The sequence below is a fragment of the Pristis pectinata genome, chromosome 8, assembly GCF_009764475.1.
Source record: "Pristis pectinata isolate sPriPec2 chromosome 8, sPriPec2.1.pri, whole genome shotgun sequence".
NCBI lineage: Eukaryota > Metazoa > Chordata > Chondrichthyes > Rhinopristiformes > Pristidae > Pristis > Pristis pectinata.
In genome coordinates, this window is record NC_067412.1 from 96,638,590 (window position 1) to 96,662,150 (window position 23,561).

The following is a 23,561-nucleotide window of genomic DNA, read 5'->3' on the forward strand; positions in this document are numbered from 1 at the left end:
ACTCCATGTAAATGGTTCACTGAAAGTGGAGTCACAGGTAGACAAGGTGGTGGAGAAACCTTTTGGCATGTGGCCTTCATCATTCGGGACATTGAATATAAAAGTCGGAAGGTCATGGTCTACAGGATGCAGGTGAGGTACGGGACACTGGTGAGGCCACACTTGGAGTATTGTGTTCAGTTTTGGTTGCCCTGCTGTAGGAAAGATGTTACTAAACTGGAAAGAGTACAGGAACGATTTACAACGATGCTGCCAGGACTTGAAGGACTGAGTTATAGGGAGAGGTCGAACAGGCTTGGACTTTATTCTTTAGAGCGTAGGAGACTGAGAGATGATCTTATAGAGGTGTAATAAGTTTGCAGATGACACTAAAATAAGTGGTATCATAGACAATGAAGAAGTTCTCAAAAACTACAAGGGGATCTTGATCAGCTGGGTAAGTAGGCTAAGGAATGGCAAATGGCATTCAATCCAGATAAGTGTGAGATCTTGCATTTTGGGAAGTTAAACCAGGGTAGGACTGGGTTAACTAGGGTCCTGGGGAGTGTTGTAGAATAGAGGGACCCAGGGGTACAAGTACATAGTTCCCTGAAAGTGGCGTCACAGGTAGACAAGGCGGTGAAAAAGGCATTTGGCATGCTAGCACTCATCAGTCAGGGCACTGAATATAGGAGCTGGAACGGTATGTTGCAGTTGTACATGATTTTGGTGAGGCCACACCTGCACTATTATGTATTGTTTCGGTTACCCTGTGATAGGGAAGATGTTGTTAAGATGGAAAGAGCGCAAAGAAGGTTTACAAGACTGTTGCCAGGACCCGAGTTATAGGGAGAAGTGATCTTGCGACTAACTAAATTTTTGTCTATGGAGCTGGAACTTCACAGTACATTGAGTAAACATCCAAGAAATTTACTCAGACTAGTTTGGGATATACAGCTTCTAAGCAAGTCAAATACATGTACTGTGCATCATGTTCTTATTTGAAAATGGGTGTACTTAAATACCATGTGGACAACAGCATTGAATTCCCAATAAAGGAAATGCTTCACACAGTGAGTGCAGAATCCTGGCAGAATGGAGATGACTGGGCTGTTTCCTCTGTCAGTCAAGCGAGGACACATTACTGATAAGTAACTGCTATTGATTTTGTTTATGGCATATATTCCTCCACTCACTGTTCTTTACTGATGAAATAATCCTGCTTTTAATGGAAGATGTTGCTGCAGTCTTAGCCAGGAGTTCTGTTTGTTGAGGTCTGATGTTTGCTAAGTGAAAAGTGAGTTTCACGGAACATAGACTGTTTGGTGTTGGACTGATCATTGGTCTTGTCCTGTCTTCAATTCCGTTGGCTGACATCAAGGGGTGAATAACTCACTTTGAGAACAAATTCTGCCCTTAGCCAATACGCACTTCCAAATTCTGTCAGAATCAGTCCCAACGAGACTGCCAGACACATTCTGTTTTTGTGTAAGACTCTGATGAAGAACAGAAATGTGATCTGGAGGATTGCTGTCCATCTACCATCAGCCTAACTAATGCCGCCGGACATTCTTGTGAGTGAAAACGTTTACCTTTGTATCTTGACCATATTAGCACATTGCATTCACAATGCCTTGAGAATTGCTGGACGAGGTACAGGAGCCTGAAGATCCATACTCAACGTTTCAGCAACAGCTTCTTCCCCTCCGCCATCAGATTTCTGGACTGTCCATGAACCTATGAACACTACCTCATCATTCCTCTTTTGTACTATTTATTTATTTTTGTAACTTATTGTAATTTTTATGTCTTTATGTCTTGCACTGTCACTTCACGTGTTGCACTTGAAATGGACCCTTCAGGTCTATTTCAAATCTCTCCCCTCTCACTCTAAGCCTATGCCCCTAGCTTTTTACTCCCCTACCCTGGGGAAAAGACTGTTACCATCCTCCTTATCTCTGCCTCTCATAATTTTAACCACTTCTATAAGGTCGCCCCCTCATTCTCCTACATTCTAAGGAATAAAGACCCAGCCTGGCCAACCTGTCCCTATAACTCAGGCCCTCCAGTCCTGGGAACATCCTCGTAAATCTTCTCTGCACACTCTCCAGTTTAACCGTGTCTTTCCCATGACAGGGTGACCAAAGCTGTGCCACAGTGTCACGCAAATCCTTTTAAACACAATGTGGTTCAATTTCTTTTAAACAATTTATGGTTGGAATCTGGAATACTAAAGTTTTAATACTAAATTTCAAATGGATAAATACAAAACACAGATACATGGATAGGAAAGGTTTAGAGGGATACGGGCCAAACGTGGGCAAATGGGACTAGCTTAGACTCCCTTGGTCAGCATGGACCAGTTGGGCTGAAGGGTCTGTTTCCGTGCTGTATGACTCTGTGACATGAAGGGGAAGAAAAGACATGCAGGAGCAGATGGACCGGAGCTAATCAGAGAACTAGCACAAACTTAGACCACATAGACTCCTAGAGCAACACACAATTCCTTGAAAGTGGCATTGCAGGTAGACGGGGTCATAAAGAGAGCTTTTGGCACATTGGCCTTCATACATCAGGGCACTGAGTACAGGAGTTGGGATGTTATGTCAAAGTTGTACAAGACATTGGTGAGGCCAAATTTGGAGTATTTTGTGCAGTTCTGGTCACCTGGCGACAGGAAAGATATCAATAAGCTTGAAAGAGTGCAGAGAAAATTTGCACGGATGTTGCCGGGACTTGAGGACCTGAGTTATAGGGAAAGGTTGAATAAGTTAAGACTTTATTCCCTGGAATGCAGGAGAATGAGGGGAGATCCTATAGAGGTACACAAAATTAAGAGGGTTATAGATAGGGTGAATGCATGCAGGCTTTTTCCCCTAAGGTTGGGTGAGACTAAAACTAGAGGACATAGGTTTAGGGTGGAAGGTGAAATATATAAGGGGAATCTATGGGGGAACTACCTCACTCGGAGGGTGGTGTGAGTGTGGAATGAGCTGCCAGCAGAAGTGGTGGATGCAGGTTCAATTGTAACATTTAAGTGAAGTTTAGATAGGTACGTAGGTGGGAGAGAGGTATGGAGGGTTATGGTCCAGGTGCAGTTGATTGGAATAGGCCGAAAACCAGGTCGGCATGGACTAAATGGGCCAAAGGGCCTATTTCTGTGCTGTAGTGCTCTATGACTCTGACAAAATGCTGAAGGAACTCAGCAGGCAAGGCAATGGGTCATTCCCTGACCCACTGAGTTCCTCCAGCATCTTGTGTGTTGCTCTAGATTCCAGCATCTGCAGTCTCTTGTGTCTCCGTATAGACTCCCGTCCGTTAATCTTCCAAGACTCTAAGCAACGAATTTCCTTGCTGCTCAGTTTCAATTTGTGTCTAAATCATGTACAATAACACGGGTACATTTCTTGAGAGAATCACTATGGGGTGCCAAATCATTTTATGTGTTGCAGTTTCAGTCAGTCTTCTGATAATTACAGTTAGCAGTTAATTGTGAAGTTCTCCCCCCACCACAACCCCCCCCCCCCCACCAATTCTCAACAACTGCAATTAAGAAGAGTGGATTGAATTGGGAAATTGCAGGGTAGCTGAAGAAGATATTCACTCACTGCAGCCTGTATCTGATGGATGTTAATTGTGGAAAAGAGCATAGGTTAATGACAGCTGAAAGTCGAAATTTTAACACACTCCTTTTAAAAAAAAGAATAAACATAATGAGGACTGTAAAGATGACAAAACCATGACTCTGTCAAGGCACAAAATTCATGAAGACTCCTGTTTAATTTAAGATATCAATATTTTATGTCTGAATGGAATTAAATTTGAACATGTTGTCGGTTATTTTGAATCTGGTTGTCATAGCAACAGCTTACTCCAATTTTAGCACAACATCAACAGACCAGAATATTTTGCTGGGTATTTTCTAAGAAGGGAAGATGCAGGCAGAACTCACAAAGTTTTAACAGCTTGGCAGAAGTTTTTACCTTGCTTCAGTGCTACTTTTAATTCAAATCACACTTAAGGTGCAGTATCCATCTGCATTCTCAATATACTCCAACAACGCACAAGTATCTAATCAAGTAATGTTATTTTTCACAACATAATCAATAACTTAGAATGAATCTTCTTATCCTTGTTCTAGGCGAAATGTTCTCATAATACTTGTGCAGACATTTCATCCAGAGAAATCATTTGCTGGAATTGTTTCTGGTGTAATCACAGGATTCCAAGAAATATCATCCATTTATATGGATTTCAGTGGTCTATTGTACACAGCCACAGACTCATCTTAAAACTGAAGCTCATTACGACAAAATATATTTCACATTAACAATCTGTAAAGATAAAAGATCTATATTTTATTCACAGTTTTTAAAATAATCCAGTGTTCAGCTTCTGGATATCTCAACATAATTTATAAGTGGGTGTTTGAGGCTATTCAAATAAAAGAGAATAGAAACATTTCATTTCAATAGGAAAATTGAAAATGATCCTCAATAAAGATGATATGAACTCCCAACAGAATGATTACATTAAGTGTCAAGTCTGTTAGTAAGTGTATAATTCAAGCAACTTACTTATAGAGCATATTTAATTATTTAAAAATCTATGTCTGCGTGTTTTATTCCATTTTTTTACTCTTATGTAATACCCAAATCTTTCACATTATACTTAATTATGGATTTAAAATCAATGTTTGATTAGAGCAGTGAGAAATGCTTGCCTTGAAATTGGATTGTGTGATCGCCATTGACCACTCTCATGTGCTCATAAAGGCTCCAATTAAAATCCCAGATTGTTCTCTCAATAGAAAGGGTCTTCATTCCCTTAATGTGCAGATGGCTATGGATGGATATACGCCAAGTACCTTTCATTAAATCCAATGTCTCTTCCTTTCTCTGTCATGGTGTGCGTTCTCCCTGTGTCTGCATGGGTTTCCTCCGGGTGCTCCGGTTTCCTCCCACATTCCAAAGATGTATGGGTTCGGAAGTTGTGGGCATGCTGTGTTGGCACTGGAAGTGTGGTGGTGCTTTGGTATTGGTATTGGTTTATTATTGTCACTTGTACCAAGGTACAGTGAAAAGCTTGTCTTACAAACCGGTTGTACAGGTCAATTCATTACACAATGCAGTTACATTGGGTTAGTACAGAGTGCATTGATATAGTACAGGTAAAAACAATAACAGTACAGAGTAAAGTGTCACAGCTACAGAGAAAGTGCAGTGCAATAAGGTGCAAGGTCACAACAAGGTAGATCGTGAGGTCAGAGTCCATCTCATTGTATAAGGGAACTGTTCAATAGTCTTATCACAGTGGGGTAGAAGCTTGCGGGCTGCCCCCAGAACACTCTACGCAAAAGGTGCACTTCACTGTGTGTTTCGATGTACATGTGACTAATAAAGATATATTATCTCATTTTATCTATTGGCGTCTGGTTTCCATGGACACCCTACTCAGACTTGAGCCATAAGAGAATGCAGATGGTAAGTTGAGACACAAGAGGTTCTGCAGATGCTGGAATCTGGAGCAACACACACAAAGTGCTGGAGGAACTCAGCAGGTCAGGCAGCATCCACGGAGGGAAATAAACAGTCGATGTTTCGGGTCGAGACCCTTCATCGGGACTGGAAAGGAAGAGGGCAGAAGCCAGAATAAGAAGGTGGGGGGAGGGGGAGGAGCACACACAGGCAGGGGACAGGTGAGTCCAGGTGAGGGGGGCAAAGTAGGTGGGTGGGGGAGGGGGAGAAGATATAATAAGCTGAGAGGTGACAGGTAGAAGAGGCAAATGGCTGAAGAAGAAGGAATCCGGTAGGAGAGGGCAGTGGACCATAGAATAAAGGATGGGGGAGGGGAAGAGAGGAGATGGGCAGGTCATCAAGGTGGGGGAAGGGAGCCACAGGAATAAGGGAAGACAAAGGAGTGGGGGAGGGCAAGAAGAAGAAGGAGTGGGGTTACCAGAAGTTGGAGAAATCGATGTTGAGGCCTTCAGGTTGGAGATTACCAAGGCAGAATACGAGGTGTTGTTCTTTCAACCTGCGTCTTGCCTCAACATGGCAGTAGAGGAGGCCATGGATAGACATGACAGTATGGAAATGGGATGTGGAATTGAAGTGGGTGGCCACCGGGAGGTCCTGGCTTTTGCAGCGTACAGAGCGAAGGTGATTGACGAAGTGGTCACCCAATCTGTGCTGGGTCTCACCGATGTAGAGGCTGCACCGGGAGCACCGGATGCAATAAATGACTCCCTCGGACTCACAGGTGAAGCACAAGTGAAGGACTCACAGATGTTAAGTTGGTTTATTACTGAGATACAGTGAAAAACTTTGTTTTGCATTCCATCCTCACAGATCAATCATCACACCAATAAATCGAAGTGGTACAATCTGCAGCAATAGACTCAACTAGTAAGGGGAAAGGAATTCTTGATGTTTTGGGTCAAAACCCTACATCAGGACCCTCCTGAAGAGGGGTATAGACAGAGTAAATGCGGGTAGGCTCTTTCCACCTAGATTAGGAGAGATAAGTATGAGAGGACATGGCTTTAGGGTGAAAAGGGAAAGGTTTAGGGGGAACATTAGGGGGAACTTCTTCACTCAGAGAGTGGTGGGAGTGTGGAACGGGCTGCCATCTGACGTGGTAAATGCGGGCTCACTCTTAAGTTTTAAGAATAAATTGGATAGATACATGGATGGAAGAGGTCTGGAGGGTTATGGACTGGGTGCAGGTCAATGGGACCAGCGGAATAAAGTTTCGGTACAGACTAGAAGGGCCGAATGCTGTGCTGTAGTGTTCTATGGTTCTATGGTTCTCAGATTGCTGTGCGCAGCAGTACTGGTGGCCTGGTGCCCTCGGCAACCAAACTGATTTTATTTTATCCCATATTTCAGAGACGATAACCCTTTTAGGCTGTTTCAAACTTCTTTTTGGGCAAGTTCATGACCTTTTTTTTGTGTTTGGGAAGGGAGTGTCAGTTAGGGCCACACATGGAGTGTACCAGGTTAGTGTCCCAGAGAGGGGTGAAATCCAATTTCTGGATCAACCAAATTTCAAGTTTCCAGCATCTGCAGTACTTTGCTTTTGGACTACATGTTCATGTTGGATTTTCAAGTCTGTTCAATTTTTCTAAACTTTACATGAAGGAATGAAATTTTAAAAGGTAACATCAAAGTCAAAGTGAAGTGGTTTTTGCTGAATTCCCTGTTGGAATTATTAATGACAATAATTATTAATAAATGAATGACTTCTAAAATTTAGTCTGTGATATGCGTACTACATAATAATTCTCCATGGCATGGAGCAAAGAGATGAAGGTGTAAATCCAGTGAATACGAACTAAAGGTGAAGATTAAAGTACTCAGCCATTCAAGTCAGTAGTTGAGAAGAAATACACAATGGTAAATTTTCTACCCAAGAAAGTTGAGGACTTTCAGTTTCAAGTGGAGTTTATTGTCAAATACACAAGTACATGTATGCACAGGTGCAATGAAAAGCTTGCAGCAGCATCACAGGCACATAGCGTTAGAAACACAACATTACAGGCATGGTAGCATAGCAGTTAGCGTAATGCTGTTACAATGCCAGTAACCTGGGTTCAATTCCCACTGCTGCCTGTAAGGAGTTTGTACGTTCTTCCCACGTCTGCATGGGTTTCCTCTGGGTGCTCTGGTTTCCTCCCACATTTCAAAGATGTACTGGTTAGGAAGTTATGGGCATGCTATGTTGGTACCGGAAGAGTGGCGACACTTGTGGGCTGCCCCCAGCACATTCTTAGCAACACAAAAAGACGTATTTCACTATGTGTTTCGATGTACATGTGACTAATAAATAAATATCTTATATCAATAAAAACATAGATTAAACATAAATTATACAAAATATAATGTGGTATATTGGTAGTGAAATAAGTAATTTCAAAATTATCTTTCACAAGAGGACAGTGGATGCTCAATCATTGCGTATAATCCAAGTCTGAGATCAATAGAATTTTAGACTCAGAACAATGAGGGAAACAGTGATTGGGCGGCATGGCAGGCAAGGTACAGGATCAACCTTGATCTTGATGAATGGCAGAACATAGTTGAGAGGCCATATCACTGACTGCTGATTTTATTTTGTCTATTCTTAGGCTCTTAGAGGATAACTTGCAACAGGACTTCACAAAGGGCTTTCCAGCTAACTAGATACCTTGAAAGTGTAGTCAGTGTTATCATGTAGGAAGGATGGCAGCCAATCTGTGCAAAGCAAGCTCTGATGGTCAAATATTATCAGGTTCAGACTCAGATTTATTATCACTGACTTAGATGATGTGAAGTTTGTTGTTTTGCAGCAGCAGTACAGCACAAAGACATAAAATTACTATAAATTACAAAATAAATAAATAGCGCAAAATAAAAGGGAATAATGAGATAGTGCTCATGGGTTCATGGAATGTTCAGAAATCTGATGGCAGAGGGGATTGAGTTTGGGTCTTCAGGCTCCTGTACCTCCTCCCCAATGGTAGTAATGTGAAGAGGGCATGTCCCGGGTGGTGAGGATCCTTGATGATGGATGCCGCCTTCTTGAGGGACTACACCTTGAAGATGTCCTTGATGGTGGGGAGGGTTGTGCTCGTGATGCAGTTGGCTGAGCCTACAACCCTCTGCAGCTTCTTAAAATTCTGTGCATTGGAGCCTCCATACCAGGCTGTGATGCAACTAGTCAGAATGCTCTCCACTGTACATCTATAGAAATTTGCAAGAGTCTTTGGTGACGTACCACATCTCCTCGAACTCCTAATGACGTAGAATCACTGGCGTGCCTCCTTCATGATTGCATCAATGTGTTGGGCCCAGGAGAGATCCTCTGAGATGTTGTTGCCCTGGAACATGAAGATGCTCACCCTTTCCATCGCTGGCTCCTCACTGAGGACTCGTTTGTGTTCCCCCGACTTCCCCTTCCTTATTTTTATTTGTTGATAGGATGAGGATGTCACTGGCAGTGCTGATATTCATTGTCCATCCCTAATCGACTCTGAACTGAAGAGGCAATTATGAATCAACCACAACCTACTTTGTGATGACCACCTTCTTTCCTGTCACCAAAGTGACTGTGAGGACAAGCTCACGAGTCGGTTTGGTGGATGAAGATCCATGCATGGTTTGTCCTCTAGCATCACTAAACCAAAAAGGTGTTGTTTAATTGGTGATTGGCTTATTATTATTATATGTACCGAGATACAGTGAAAAGCTTTTGTTTGCGTGCCATCCGGACAGATCATTCCATTTGTAAGTACATTGAAGTCATACAAAAGGAAACAAAAAGCAGGATACAGAATATAGTGTTACAGTTGCAGAGAAAGTGCAGCGCAGGTAGACAAACAAAATGCAAGGGCCATGACGAGGTAGATTGGGAGATCAAAAGTTCATTTTTAGCATATAAAAGATCCGTTCAAGAGTCTTATAACAGCGGGATAGAAACTGTTCTTGAGCCTGGTGGCACCAGCCTCCCCTCCTTGGACTCTGTCTTTACCTCTCATTGTCTTAGTGTAGCAGCCAGCATAATCAAAGACCCCACCCACCCGGGACATTCTCTCTTCTCTCCTCTTCCATCGGGTAGAAGATACAGGTGCCTGAGGGCACGTACCACCAGACTTACGGACAGCTTCTACCCCACTGTGCTAAGACTATTGAACAGTTCCCTTATACAATGAGATGGACTATGACCTATGACCTCATGACCTCACGATCTACCTTGTTGTGACCTTGCACCTTATTGCACTGCACTTTCTCTGTAGCTGTGACACTTTACTCTGTACTGTTACTGTTTTCACCTTTACTACATCAATGCATTTTGTAATAACTCAATGTAACTGCACTGTGTAATGAATTGACCTGTACGATCGGTTTGTAAGACAAGTTTTTCACTGTACCTCGGTACAAGTGACAATAATAAACCAATACCAATACCAATACGTGTTCACAAGCCTTTGTATCTTCTTCCCGATTTGAGGCGGGAGAAGAGAGAATGTCCAGGGTGGGTGGGGTCTTTAATTATGTCGGCTGCTTTGCCAAGGCAGCGGGAAGTGTAGACGGAGTCAATGGAGGGGAGGTTGGTTTGTGTGATGGACTGGGCTGCGTTCTCAACTCTCTGCAATTTCTTGCGGTCTTTGGAAGAACAGTTGCCATACCAAGCCGTGACGCATCCGGATAAATGATTTTATGGAGCAAATGTAAAAATTAGTGGGAGTCATTGGAGACATGCTGTATTTCCTCAGCCTTCTGAAGGTGTTGGTGCACTTTCTTGGCTGTAGCATCCACGTGACTAGACCAAGACAAATTGTTGGTGATGTTTACATCTTGGAACTTGAAGCTCTCAAACATAATCAAAGACCCCACCCACCCGGGTCATTCTCTCTTCTCTCCTCTTCCACCAGGTAGAAGATACAGGAGCCTGAGGGCACGTACCACCAGGCTCAAGGACAGCTTCTACCCCACTGTGATAAGATTATTGAATGGTTCCCTTATACGATGAGATGGACTATGACCTCACGATTTGCCTTGCTGTGACCTTGCACCTTATTGTGCTGCACTTTCTCTGTAGCTGTGAGACTTTACTCTGTACTGTTATTGTTTTTACCTGTACTACATCAATGCACTCTGTACTAACCCAATGTAACTGCACTGTGTAATGAATTGACCTGTACGATCAGTATGCAAGACAAGTTTTTCACTGTTCCTTGGTACAAGTGACAATAATAAACCAATACCAATACTAATACCAATCTCCACCTCAGCACCATTGATACAGACAAAGGCGTGTTCTCCACCCCACTTCCTGAAGTCAATGTCTATCTCTTGTTTTGCTGATATTGAGGGAAAGGTTGTTGTCTTGACACCGTGCCACTAGGCTCTCTAGCTCCTTCCTGCACTCTGCCTCATCAATGGAAGGGGTAAACACTGGGCAGGCCACCTGGGAGAAGCCTTTGTTCTCCTATGAAATAGTGCAATAGGTCTTTTGTCTAGCTGAGAGAGACATATTGGATTTAATAATTCATCTGAAAGAATAATAAATATGTTATTATACTTTTGTTGTGCTTATTTTCAAGTGTGTGGGTAGAAATTGACTGCTGGATACTCTGCTAATGATGGGAGCTAATAATGCCGAAATGTACCACACAATTAGCCCATGAGCTAGTTTCAATGCACAGAGTAAATTAAGTTGGTTTATTACCTGCTATCTTTCTCTTTTGTGTTTCCGAAATACAAATGCAAAATCTTTCAAGTTGAAATTTGTCCCTTGTTGCATGTGTTAAATTCATGATGTGGTAATGAACATATATTAAGGTCCACTTCTGAAGCTTTGCTCTACTTTGAAGCACAATGCTCCATTATTCCCAGATCATGTGTTTATGACAGAGGGTGAATTTCCACCCCTTGTTCTTGCTGTTAAACCTTTCCTCATTTTTCATATACAGTGATGTCCTCCTAACTACGCAAAGTTTTAGCAATAAAGTGCATTATTCATGGAAGATTTCTTTTGGAAAGAGAACATGACTATTCAAACAAGACTTGGTGTTCCTTTGCCAAATCAAAAAAAACTTAGCAAAAACCGATCTGTTGAAATGGTGCAAAAATAAGTAACTGCACTGTATCTGTAAAGTGATCTAAGAACTAAATCAAGCTCTCGGATGACAGAATCAAAATTTACAACACAGAAGGAGACCACTCAGCCCATCATGTTTGAATTAGTTGAAAAAATCTAGACAGCCTAAATTTCAGCTTCCAACTCTGGGTCTATAGTGTTGTCCAGAAAAACTACTGGTTTGTGACAAGAGGATGCTTGTGACTGGGGGTAACCTGAGCCCAGCTGGCTGGAACTGGTGTGAATCAACCTGACTTTGAGAAAATTACTGGAAGAGACAGGAGCACAAATTCTTATTTGGGAGAAGAGCAATGAGATAATGCTGCCTGTAACCTTGGGCTAGATCCAACGGAGCAACACACTCAAAATGCTGGACAGAACTCAGCAGGTCAGGCAGCGTCTACGGAGGAAATGAACAGTCGACGTTTCGGGCCTAGACCCTTCATCAGGACTCGAAAGGAAGAGGGCAGAAGCTGGAATAAAAGGGCGGGGGGGAGGGGGAGGAGCACAGGCTGGCAGGTGATAGGTGAGTCCAGGTAAAAGGGAATGATGTGAGAAGCTGAGAGGTGGAAGAGACAAAAGGGCTGAAGAAGACGGAGTCTGATAAGAGAGAACAGTAGACCATGGGATAAAGAGAATGAATCCAATGGAGAGGAGACACAGACCAACTCGATAAGACCAAACCAATGAAATTGAAACACCAGGATACAGAACCGATAAGGAAGAGAATAAGAATGGTGTATTTTGGGTGTAGAAGAAGCGAAAACTCCAGCGACCATCCATCGCAGAAGTGGATGACCCTACATTGGAGATGTGGAGATTCCGTTGGGATCAAGAGGGATGCTTGGCCAGTGTTAGCTCATGATTCTCGGGTAATAGCCTTTCTATTCTGATTGACAATTTGGGGATTGTCAGGGAGAACTAGTGAGTGTGTGTATGGACAGTTAATCCTGTATGAATTGCATGCTTAATTTTAACCAAACTGTATGAATTGCATGTCTGTTTGTAACTGAACCAATAAAGATAACCGTTGGTTTATACAGATTCTCTCTGTGCCTAACCATTCAATGATGTTGAGGGTGGGAACCTGCAACAATACCCTTGCTGGTCACAACGCTTCAAGTACAGATTCGAGGACTTTAAAAAGTGTGGTTTCTGCTTGTAGAACATAGAACATTACAGCACAGTACAGGCCCTTCAGCCCACAATGTTGTGCCGACACCTTAACCTGTTCTAATACCTATCTAACCCTTCCCTCCCACATAGCCCTCCATTTCTCTATCATTCATGTGACTATCTAATAGTTTCATAAATGTCCCTAATGCATCTGCCCTGACAACCTCTGCCGGCAGTGCGTTCCACGCACCCACCATTCTCTGTGGAAAAAAACTGACATCCTCCGTATACCTTCCTCCAATCACTTTATCACAATGTTTCCTCATGCTGGCCATTTTTGCCCTGGGAAAAAGTCTCTGACTGTCCACTCGATCTATGCCTCATCATTTTGTACACTTCTATCAAGTCACCTCTCATCCTCCTTCTCTCCAAAGAGAAAAGCCCCAGCTCACTCAACCTATCCTCATAAGACATGCTCTCCAATCCAGGCAGCATCCTGGTAAATCTCCTCTGCATCCTCTCTAAAGCTTCCTATAATGAGGTGACCAGAACTGTACACAGTACTCTAAGTGTGGTCTGACCAGAATTCTATAGGGCTGCAACATTACCTCACGGCTCTTGAACTCAACTACCCTCTTAGACAGTGAGACCTCACTGTCGTCTCTCTATAAGAAGGCTTCCTCACCTCCCCTGTAATTCTTTGACCAATTACTACATATAAGTTCCAAGGTCAGTTCCTGGAAACAGACCCTTCCTGCTTACTCTGTTGAGGCCCCTTGTAATGTTATTCCCCTCAGTTAAATCTCTTCAGTCTCCCCTGTTCCAGAGTCTACAACTGCAGTCTATCCAAGCTTTTGTAATAGCTACAATTTTCTAGTCCTCATAAATCTTGACATCCTTTCCAGTGCAGTGATAACTTTCATGTAATGTGGTGACCAGAAGTGCATGTAATGCACAAGCTGCGGCTTAACAAACCTTGTTTGCTATTGGTATTGGTTTATAATTATCACATGTACAGAGGCACAGTGAAAAAAGTTAGCATTGCGTGCTATCCAGACATATCATTCCATAGATAATTACACCGAGGTAGTAAAAAGAAAACAGAATACAGAATGTAGTGTTGCAGTTACAGAGAAACTATTGGTATTGGTATTGGTTTATTATTGTCTCTTGTACTAATCGTACAGATCAATTCATTACACAGTGCATTGAGGTAGTACAGGGTATAAACAATAACAGAATGCAGAGTAAAGTGTCACAGCTACAGGGAACTGCTTTGCAGGTAGGCAGCAAGGTGCAAGGTCATAACAAAGTAGATTGTGAGGTCAGAGTCCATCTCATCGTATAAGGGAACCGTTCAATAGTTTTATCACCGTGGGATAGAAGCTGTATTTGAGCCTGGTGGTACGTGCCCTCAGGCTCCTGTATCTTCTGCCTGATGGGAGAGGAGAGAAGGGAGAATGACCCGGGTGGGTGGGCTCTTTGATTATGCTGGCTGCCTCACCAAGGAGTCCATGGAGGAGAGGCTGGTTTCCGCGATGTGCTGGGCTGTGTCCACAACTCTCTGCAGTTTCTTGCGGTCCCGGGCAGAGCAGTTGCCGTACCAAGCCGTGATGCATCCAGATAGGATTCTTTCTATGGTGCATCGATAAAAGTTGGTGAATGCCAAATTTCAGTGATGTAGACAGGTACATGTACACCGTCCCCTTTCCTGAAGTCAATGACCAGCTCTTTTGTTTTGCTGACTTTAAGGGAAAGGTTGTTGTCATGACACTATGTCACTAAGCTCTCTACCTCCTTCCTGTACTCTGACTCATCATTATTTGCGTGCAGTGCAGTGCAGGTAGACAAATAAAGTGCAAGGGCCACGACGAGGTAGATTCCAAGAGCAAGAGTTCAAGAGTTCATCTTTTAGCCTACAAGAGGTCCGTTCAAGATTTCAATAACAGCAGGATAGAAGCTGTGCTTGAATCTGGTGGTACGTGTTCTCAAGCTTTTGTATCTTCTGCCTGATGGGAAAGGAGAAAGAGAATGACTGGGGTGGGAGGGTCCTTGACTATGTTAGCTGATTTCCCGAGGCAGCGGGAATTGTAGACGGAGTCAATGGAGGGGAAGCTGGTTTGCGTGATGGACTGGGCTGTGTTCACAACTCTCTGCAATTTTTTGCGGTCTTGGGCAGACTCTAGTATAACCTGCTAGAACCTCTCTCGTGTCTCCATTCCAGCGTAACCTCCCTGCTCTTACTCTTGGCACCTTAACTCATAACGTAAAGTATCCAGTGTGTCTTTCGCAAGACTTTCTTTATATATTCAGCTACACTTTAGGTTCTGTGAACAGACAGTCCGGACTTTTCAATATCTCATCATTTATGACAAATTCCCTTGCATCTCTCCAAATACATTCCCTCACACTACTCTCGATTAAATTCCATTTGCCAATTCTTTGCCCAACTGAAGTTGTGGGTGTGCTGTGTTGGTGCCGGAAGCGTGGCGACACTTGCGGGCTGCCCCCAGAACACTCTACTCAAAAGATGCATTTTACTGTGTGTTTCGATGTACATGTGACTAATAAAGATATCTTATCTTAAATGTTTTCCTTGCCCCGATCAAACCACCTGGTCAATTATTGTATCATCTGCAAACTTCCTTATTGCGTCCTCTACATTAAAATATGAATCATTAATATTTACAACAAAAGTCAAGGACTATGCATTGAATCTTGTGGATGCCCCATGGTGACACCCTTCCAGTCACACAAATCATTACTTTCCATTTCCTTCCACGGAGACAATTTTGGATCAAATTTGTCACTCTCTCCCTCAGATCCCATGTGTTTTTTCAACGAGACTGCCATGTAAGGTCTAATCAAGATCTTTGCTGAACTCCATGTAGAGTACAACAAACACACTTCCCTCATCAACCCTCATCAAACCTTTAATACTTCCTTAAAAACATTCTAAGTTGGTTAGACATAAACTTCTCTAAACAAATTCATGTCTCTGATTAACCTGTACATTTCTCATTTAAGGTTTATATTGTCCCTCAGAATTGATTCCAGTTATTTACCTACTACTGAAGGTAATCTCGTTACCATTCCAGTACTTGGTTTATCTCTTCCTGCTATTTAAGCAAGGGGACAATGTTAGCAGTCCTTCAACAGCTGTCTCCTATCTTCACAGTCCCCTCACCCCACCTCGCACCATCTGTTTTTTTTTTCTCTCTGTCTACCTCCATCTATCGTTCACCTGCCACTGTCTCCTAACTCCACTCCTGTTAACTCTTATCTACCTGGCACTAACTGCCCATCACCTTACACCCCTCCTCAGTCCACCAGTCACCTCAGACCCCTGTCTCACCACTCCCCTTCTCCTCTTTATACCGGCCATCTCCCCTCTCCACTCTCAGTCTTGATACAGGGTCTTGACCCGAAACATCAGCAATTTCTTTCCTTCTACAGATGCTGCCTGACCAGCTGAGTTCCTCCAGCACATTGTGTGTTGCTCCAGGTTCCAGCATCTGCTGTCTCTTGTGTCTCCATTGAAAAATGATGATCAGATTCTCCGTAGTTGCCTTTCTTGCTCAAGGTACAGCCAATGGAAGAAAAATAGAGAAAAATAAACCTGGGAACATTGATGGCACAATATTCCAGGGAAGGGGAAGAGGTGACAGATAGGAATCAGTGAGTTTTTAAGCGACTGTTGAATACAAGCGTTAGGTTTCTTTTAAAAATCCAAGAATTGAGGAGGGATATGTGTCCAGTTTGATGAGGAACTTTCTTTGCTTGCTGCTTTTAACTGAGTTACTTTTATTTTGCATTTTAAAAACTTTGTCTCAGTATCAATAAATAATGCATTGCTGGCAGTGTGAGTAGCAGATAGGGAATCTTAATCTGTGTTTAATTTACTCTTGAAAGCACAGGCTGTATATTTTTAATTCCTTACTGTAGAGTCCAACAGAAGCTGCTGCCTCCTGTTCCATTGGCAGATATGAACACAGGGTTTGGTGTTAATGGTTCCATAGGTAAAACACTAGTCATTGGACCAGAGGGGTAAAGGTTCCTGACTCAGGACAGTCTGGGATTACAACCCATTTGTCACAACAGAAGCTCCCACTGAAGGTAGAAAATCCCTTCCCAAGAAAGGGCAGGCTGAGATGCTTGGCTTTATTCCAGCAGAAGGCATTACCTACTGCTCACTGAATAACATCAGCTGCAATCAAAACACTGCATTCTGCAGATTGGCACTGGATGAGAGGATGGTAGACTGGCACATATCACAGTGAGTGCCATTAATTAGAACAGTAAAGAACATGGGGACATAGGAACAAGAGTCAGACTTCAGTCCTTCAAACTTGTCCCACCATTGTGTTCAATTAGATCATCAATGACCTGTACCTAAACTCAATCTAGCAACCTTGATTCTGTCACCTTGACTTTCTTCACCTGTAAAGATCTGTCAGTCTCGAGACTATATTGCCACTGAGGATTTCTGGAAATCGGATTACTCTTAACCTCTCCAAATCGTAATACAAACCTCTCATGTACTCCATGATAAAACGTCCTTTTCTGAAATAACTGCATTGTTGTTTCAGGAAGCACTGGCACAAAAATCGCACCAAGACCAGTAAAATCTTTTCTTCTTGTGGCAGTAAGTTTTCTATGTTTCAGTCATTCCACCTCTAGCCCACTCAGGTTGCAGAGTAAGAGGGTCCTTATGACATGAATTATCAACCCTAATTAGTTGTGAGGTTTTCTGAATTTGAATTATTGACACAGATGCAGCAAGTCCTTGTCACGCGATGAATTTCCACAATGATAATCGCAGTGAGACTGCAGTAATGTTGGGTTTATGAAGGCTGATGGGAAAGACACACAATCTGTCCAGTGGTTTGTGGGGAATCATAACTCTTGCTGCGTCTTTTCCATCTGCTGAGATATTTATGGGAAAAACTTGACAATCCAAATTCACTGAAATAAATCAAGGCTATTACGATTACGTGCTGAGGACGGATGGGATCTTTTGTTGGCTTCAGAAGACAAGCAATGATCCAAATTAGGTGTTTTTAGATGATTAAAAGGTTGGGCAGAATAGGTAAAGAGAAACTGTTTAGAACTGATCTCGTATTTCTTGCTCGAAACGTGCAAGTTAGTAATTAATATTTACTTAATGCAATCAATTTTCAGAAGAGGAATTCAATGTTACTACATTGCACATTAGTACATATAACAGAGTGGGTAGATGGAACTAAGTACGGATGATATAGATCAGCTACAATCAAACCGAATGGTAGAATAGATTTTAAGAATTGAGTAGCTTGTTCCCCTTCTTACGTTCTTGTGTTGTGGCCTGTAATCCATCTGCATACAAGCTTGCAGGGCAAAGGGACAAACAAAGGAACCATTGCCAGAAGTGGGATTTTGTTGGCAAACCATTTTCAATGCTTTGGGTGACACAGAGGTTAGTGGAACAGTTGCCTTGCAGTGCCAGTGACCCCGGTTCAATCCTGCCCTGAGGTGCTGTCTGTGTGAAGTTTGCCCGTTCTCCCCGTGACCACATGGGTTTCCTCCCAAAGACATGATGGTCGGTAGGTTAATTGGCCACTGCACATTGCCCTTAAGTGTAGGCGAGTGGTAAGATCTGGGGGGAGGAGGGGAGTTGATGAAAATGTGGGTAAAATAAAATATGGGATTAATGTAGGATTAGTGTAATGGGTGGAGTTGACAGCCTACACTTGGTGGGCTGAAGGGCCTGTTTCTATGTTGTATCTCTCCAGAACTCACTATTATCTTTTCAGGAACTCTTAGCCCAGTTTTCCTAGCTGAACATCTGCAAGAGGCATCCAACTGCTTCGCCTACATGGCTAACGGCAGCAATTTGCATTTATACAACCTCTTCAGCATAGAAAACCATGTCCAAGAAATTGGGCTGAAATTGGTTCGAAATTGTTTCTTGCATGGAACACACACTCTAGTAATTCATACTTGATCAATGGAATCAATTCTCAGAAGTTGAGTGCAACGATGTGATGTCTCCATGCATGCATTGAGAAAAAAGCATATATAGGAAGAGATTCATATGCAAAGCAGCACACTATTTGCAAAGTGAGACTTTAAAACTTTCTGCAAATTGATGAGCTGTCGGTGATATCATTGCATTGTCGCAGGACAGGTGGATCACAAGACCATCCAGTCCAATATGAGCCTACATGAACACACAGAGAACAGCATAGTTCATGCTTAAAGGTACATTACTCTAAACCATTTTTTTTAACAACAGTGAGGCATAAGTTACTTAACAACAAACAAAATTTTTTAAAAATATTCCTGAACTCTTCTCATACTTTGGTGATTGTTGGACTGTTTTGTTCTGGACTTGAACTCAAAGAAGGTTCTCTTTCTTAGTCAGACATGCTTCATTCATTTCCTGAATTCTGCATTGGATCCAATTGGGACACAACTTCATGATCAAGTAGTTCACCACCTAGATTTGCTTTATTGCCAGCAGACATCATTAGATCTGCATGATTACTTCAGATTCCATTACCAATTTCAACCAAATATCTCTTGGTTCTACGAACCTTCACCTACTTCCCACTTAGGTGAACTTAACTACCTAGTGGGCTTTCTTTTTTTGTTTGAAACTGCATTTGTTCTGTTTAGTTTCACACTAGTATGTTTGACCCAATAGACTCTTTTCAATGTTAGAAGCTAAATCCTACTGCTCAAGGCTCAATCATGTTCTCAAAGTTCTCTTCATCAAGAGTTCTCCAAGGTCGTACCCTGTGGTAGACTGCAGAGTTCTGCACTTCAGCAAGAAACTGGCTTAGTCTTGTTTCATGCTGAGTTTTGAACATTCATATAACATTTGGTTCTTTCGTTGAGTTTGGGTGGAACGGTGGCACAGTTGGTTGAGCTGCTGCCTCACAGCACCAGAGACCTGGGTTCAATCCTGACCTCCAGTGCTGTCTGTGTGGAGTTTGCATGTTCTCCCTGTGACTGTGTGGGTTTTCTCTAGATGCTCCAGTTTCCACCCAAATCCCAAAGACATAGAGCTTGGTAGGTTAATTGGTTGCTGTAAATTGTCCCCAATGTGACCTTATAGAGGTTTATAAAATCATGAGAAGCAGAGATAAGATTGATTGTCACAGTTTTTTTCCTAGGGTAGGGGAGTCCAAAACTGGAGGGCATAGGTTTAAGATGGAAGGGGAAAGATTTAAAGGGGATCTGAGAGGCAAGCTTTACACACAGAGGGCGGTGTGTATATAGAACGAGCAGCCAGAGGAAGTGGGTTGAGGCAGGTACAAGACAATGTTTAAAAGACAGTTGGACAGGTACATGGATAGGAAAAACTTAGAGGGATATGGGCCAAATGCAGGCAAATGGGACTAGCATAGACACCTTGGTCAGCATGGATGAGATGGGCCAAAGAGCCTGTTTCCCTTCTGTATCTCTCTTTGACACTATTTTCCTTAACTGTTCCGATGAACCTCTCGGCAGCTCCGTTTGGATTAAATGAAGGAAGTCTGATAACATTCCATCTCACAAATTTGGCATCCACTAGCTGGCGCATCTTTGGGATGTGGGAGCGAACCGGAGCACCCAGGGGAAAGAATCACAAGGAGTACATGCAAACTCCACACAGACAGCACCCGAATTCAGGAGCAAACGCAGGTCACTGGAGCAGTGAGGCAACAGATCTGTCAGGTTAGTGTGCCCATCCTCTTTGCATGGATGCAATAAGTATTGTGAAACACAGAAATGATGTGTGCGATATGTAGAACATTAAAAGCTCAAGCAGGCAGATGCGGACAGCTGGACACTAATACCCCTGTTGGGACCCTTTCATTTACATTTCCTTGTTGACTTGCCAAGTCAAGTTGAGTTTATTATCAGCAAGACTCAGGAGACTGCAGATGCCGGAATCTGGAGGAACAAACACCCAACAAACACGGTAGTGTAGTGGTTAGTGTAACGCTATTACAGCGCCAGTGACCCGGGTTCGATTCTGGCCGCTGTCTGTAAGGAGTATGTACATTCTCCCCGTGTCTGCGTGGGTTTCCTCTGGGTGCTCCGGTTTCCTCCCACATTCCAAAGACGTACAGGTTAGGAAGTTGTGGGCATGGTATGTTGGCGCCGGAAGCGTGGCGACACCTGCGGGCTGCCCCCAGAACACTCCACGCAAAAAGATGCATTTCACTGTGTGTTTCGATGTACATGTGACTAATAAAGATATCTTAAAAAAAACAATGTGCTGGAGGAACTCAGCGGGTCGAGCAGCATCTGTGGGGGGAAAGAAACTGTTAACATTTTGGGTCGAAACCCTGTATCAGGACTGAGAGTGGAGAGGGGGGACGGCCAGCATAAAGAAGAGAAGGGGAGGGGTGAGAAAGGAGTCCGAGGTGATTGGTGGATGGAGGAGGGGTGTAAGATGACGTGCAGGTAGTGCCAGGCAGGGGAGGTGAGTGGGGGTGGAGTTAGGAGACAGTGGCAGGTGGATGTCCAGTGGTAGGTCAATCAATCATTTACACTCATCCTATATTAATCCCACTGTTGTTCTCCCCACATTCTTATCAGCACCCACTCCCCTCCAGATTCTACCATTCATCTACACATAGAGTCACAGAGTTATACAGCACAGACACAGGCCCTTCGGTCCAACTCATCTACCTGCCTCTTGCTGTGGAGTTTGCTTTTGGTGTTATGAACAAAAGTCTCGCAACATTGCTCCTACTCCTGTCGGTATGGCAGAGATGAGCATCACACGCATTGATGTTGCTTGATGCCACAGACACCCACAAGCAAATACATGATTTATCTATGTGATATGTTTATACATGTGTATCTGAGCAGGCATAGCATCGTATGTTAGATACATATGAACACTCACATGCACTTGCATGTGTGCACCAGATATTTATATGCACATCCCCATCAAATGTATATACATGCACGCCTTCACACACAAACACACACACACACACACACACACATTCACATGCTAAAACATGCCAGAGAATCTGAGAGAACATGATACTACCAGTTCGTCTCACCTAATTACAAATGTTTCCTTTGTTTCCAAGTATACACCCAGTTTCATTTTGAAGTTGCTTCCAAATCTGCTTCACGGTCCTCTCCAATCGTAAGTTTTAAATCATAATAACCTGCTGCATTCTTGTACCTATTATTGTCACGTTTGCAGGCTCTTCAGTGTTGCTGTTTACCTAGGGAAATAACAGAGGTAGAGCTACTAACAAAACATCCTTTATCGAAGGCAGTAACTCTCAACTAAGTGCACTGTCTGGTACAATATACTGAAAGTCATACCAGATGGTGCATTCAGTTCTTAAAGGCATGCTTACACTTAAATAGATGACAATTGTCTTGAAAAGAAACAAGTTAGGTCACACAGTTCCACTTTTGCTGGTGTAATGCAGTGCAATAACTAGAGTAGTGCAGCTAGGTCTCAAATCTGTGTCATCTGGTTATTGACCCAAACCTCCAGGGGAAACTGTTCTGCCTTATTGAAACCTTTCATGACTTCATTATTATATCTATGGGTTAGCTATCCCTACTCCTCAAGTTCTGACAGGGGGTCAGTGTTATGTTTGTTCTTCATCAAGAGACAAACTTCGTGTGGGTTTAACATCTGAACATTTTATTAACCAACAACAGACGGGCCTGCTTTCCCTCTCTTTTCACAGCCACCTCCTGTTCCCCCATGTGACCCCCTTGCATTGCCTACTGGGAACTGTAGTTCTTTATTATAAGTACATAATAACAGATAATAACGCAGTCAGTGCCCCGAAATGTTCACTGTTTCTATCCCAAATATACACCCTGGGTTTCCAAGATTTGCTATTTTTATACAAACATTGAGATATTACTTCAATCCCTTATTTTTTGGCATTCCTTTTCTAAAGAAAAATAAATTGACTCTGTAAGATTACATATTAGACAGAGTCATAGATTTATAGAGTTACAGAGCTATACAGCATGGAAACAGACCCTTTGGCCAAACTCGTCCATGCTGACCATGTTGTCTACCTGAACTAATCCCATTTGCCCGTGTTTGGCCCATATCCTTCTAAACCTTTCCTATCCATGTACCTGTCCAAGTGTCTTTTAGAAGTTGTTATTGTACCTGCCTCAACCACTTCCTCTGGCGGCTTGTTCCATACATGCACCACGCTCTGTGTGAAGAAGTTGCCCCTCAGATCCCTTTTAAATCTTTCCTCTGTCATCTTAAACCTATGCCCTCTAGTTTTTGATTCTCTTTCCCTGGAAAAAAGATTGCGTGCATTCACCGTGTCTATGTTCCTCATGATTTTATACACCTCTATAATGTCACCTCTTAGTCTCCTACATTCTAAGGAATAAAGTCCTAGCCTGCCCAATCTCTCCATACCAGAGGTAGAGCTACCAACAGAACATCCTTTGCTGAAGGCAGTAACTCTTGACTAAGTGCACTGTCTGGTACAATATATTGGAAGTCATGCCAGACGGTGCACTCAGTTCTCAAGTCCTGGCAACAGTCTTATAAATCTTCTCTGCACTCTTTCCAGCTCAATGATGTCCTTTTAATAACAGGGTAACCAAAACTGTACACAATACTCCAGGTGTGGCCTCACCAGCGTCCTCTACAACTGCAATATAATGTCCCACCTCCTATACTCAATGCCCTGACTGATGAAGGTCAGTGTGCTAAATACCTTCTTCACCACCCTGTCTACCTGTGATTCCACTTTCATGGATCTATGTACGCCTGGGTCTCTCTGTTCTATAATGCTCCACAGGGCCCTACTATTCATTGTATAAGTCCAAACCTGGTTTGACTTCCCAAAATATAATAC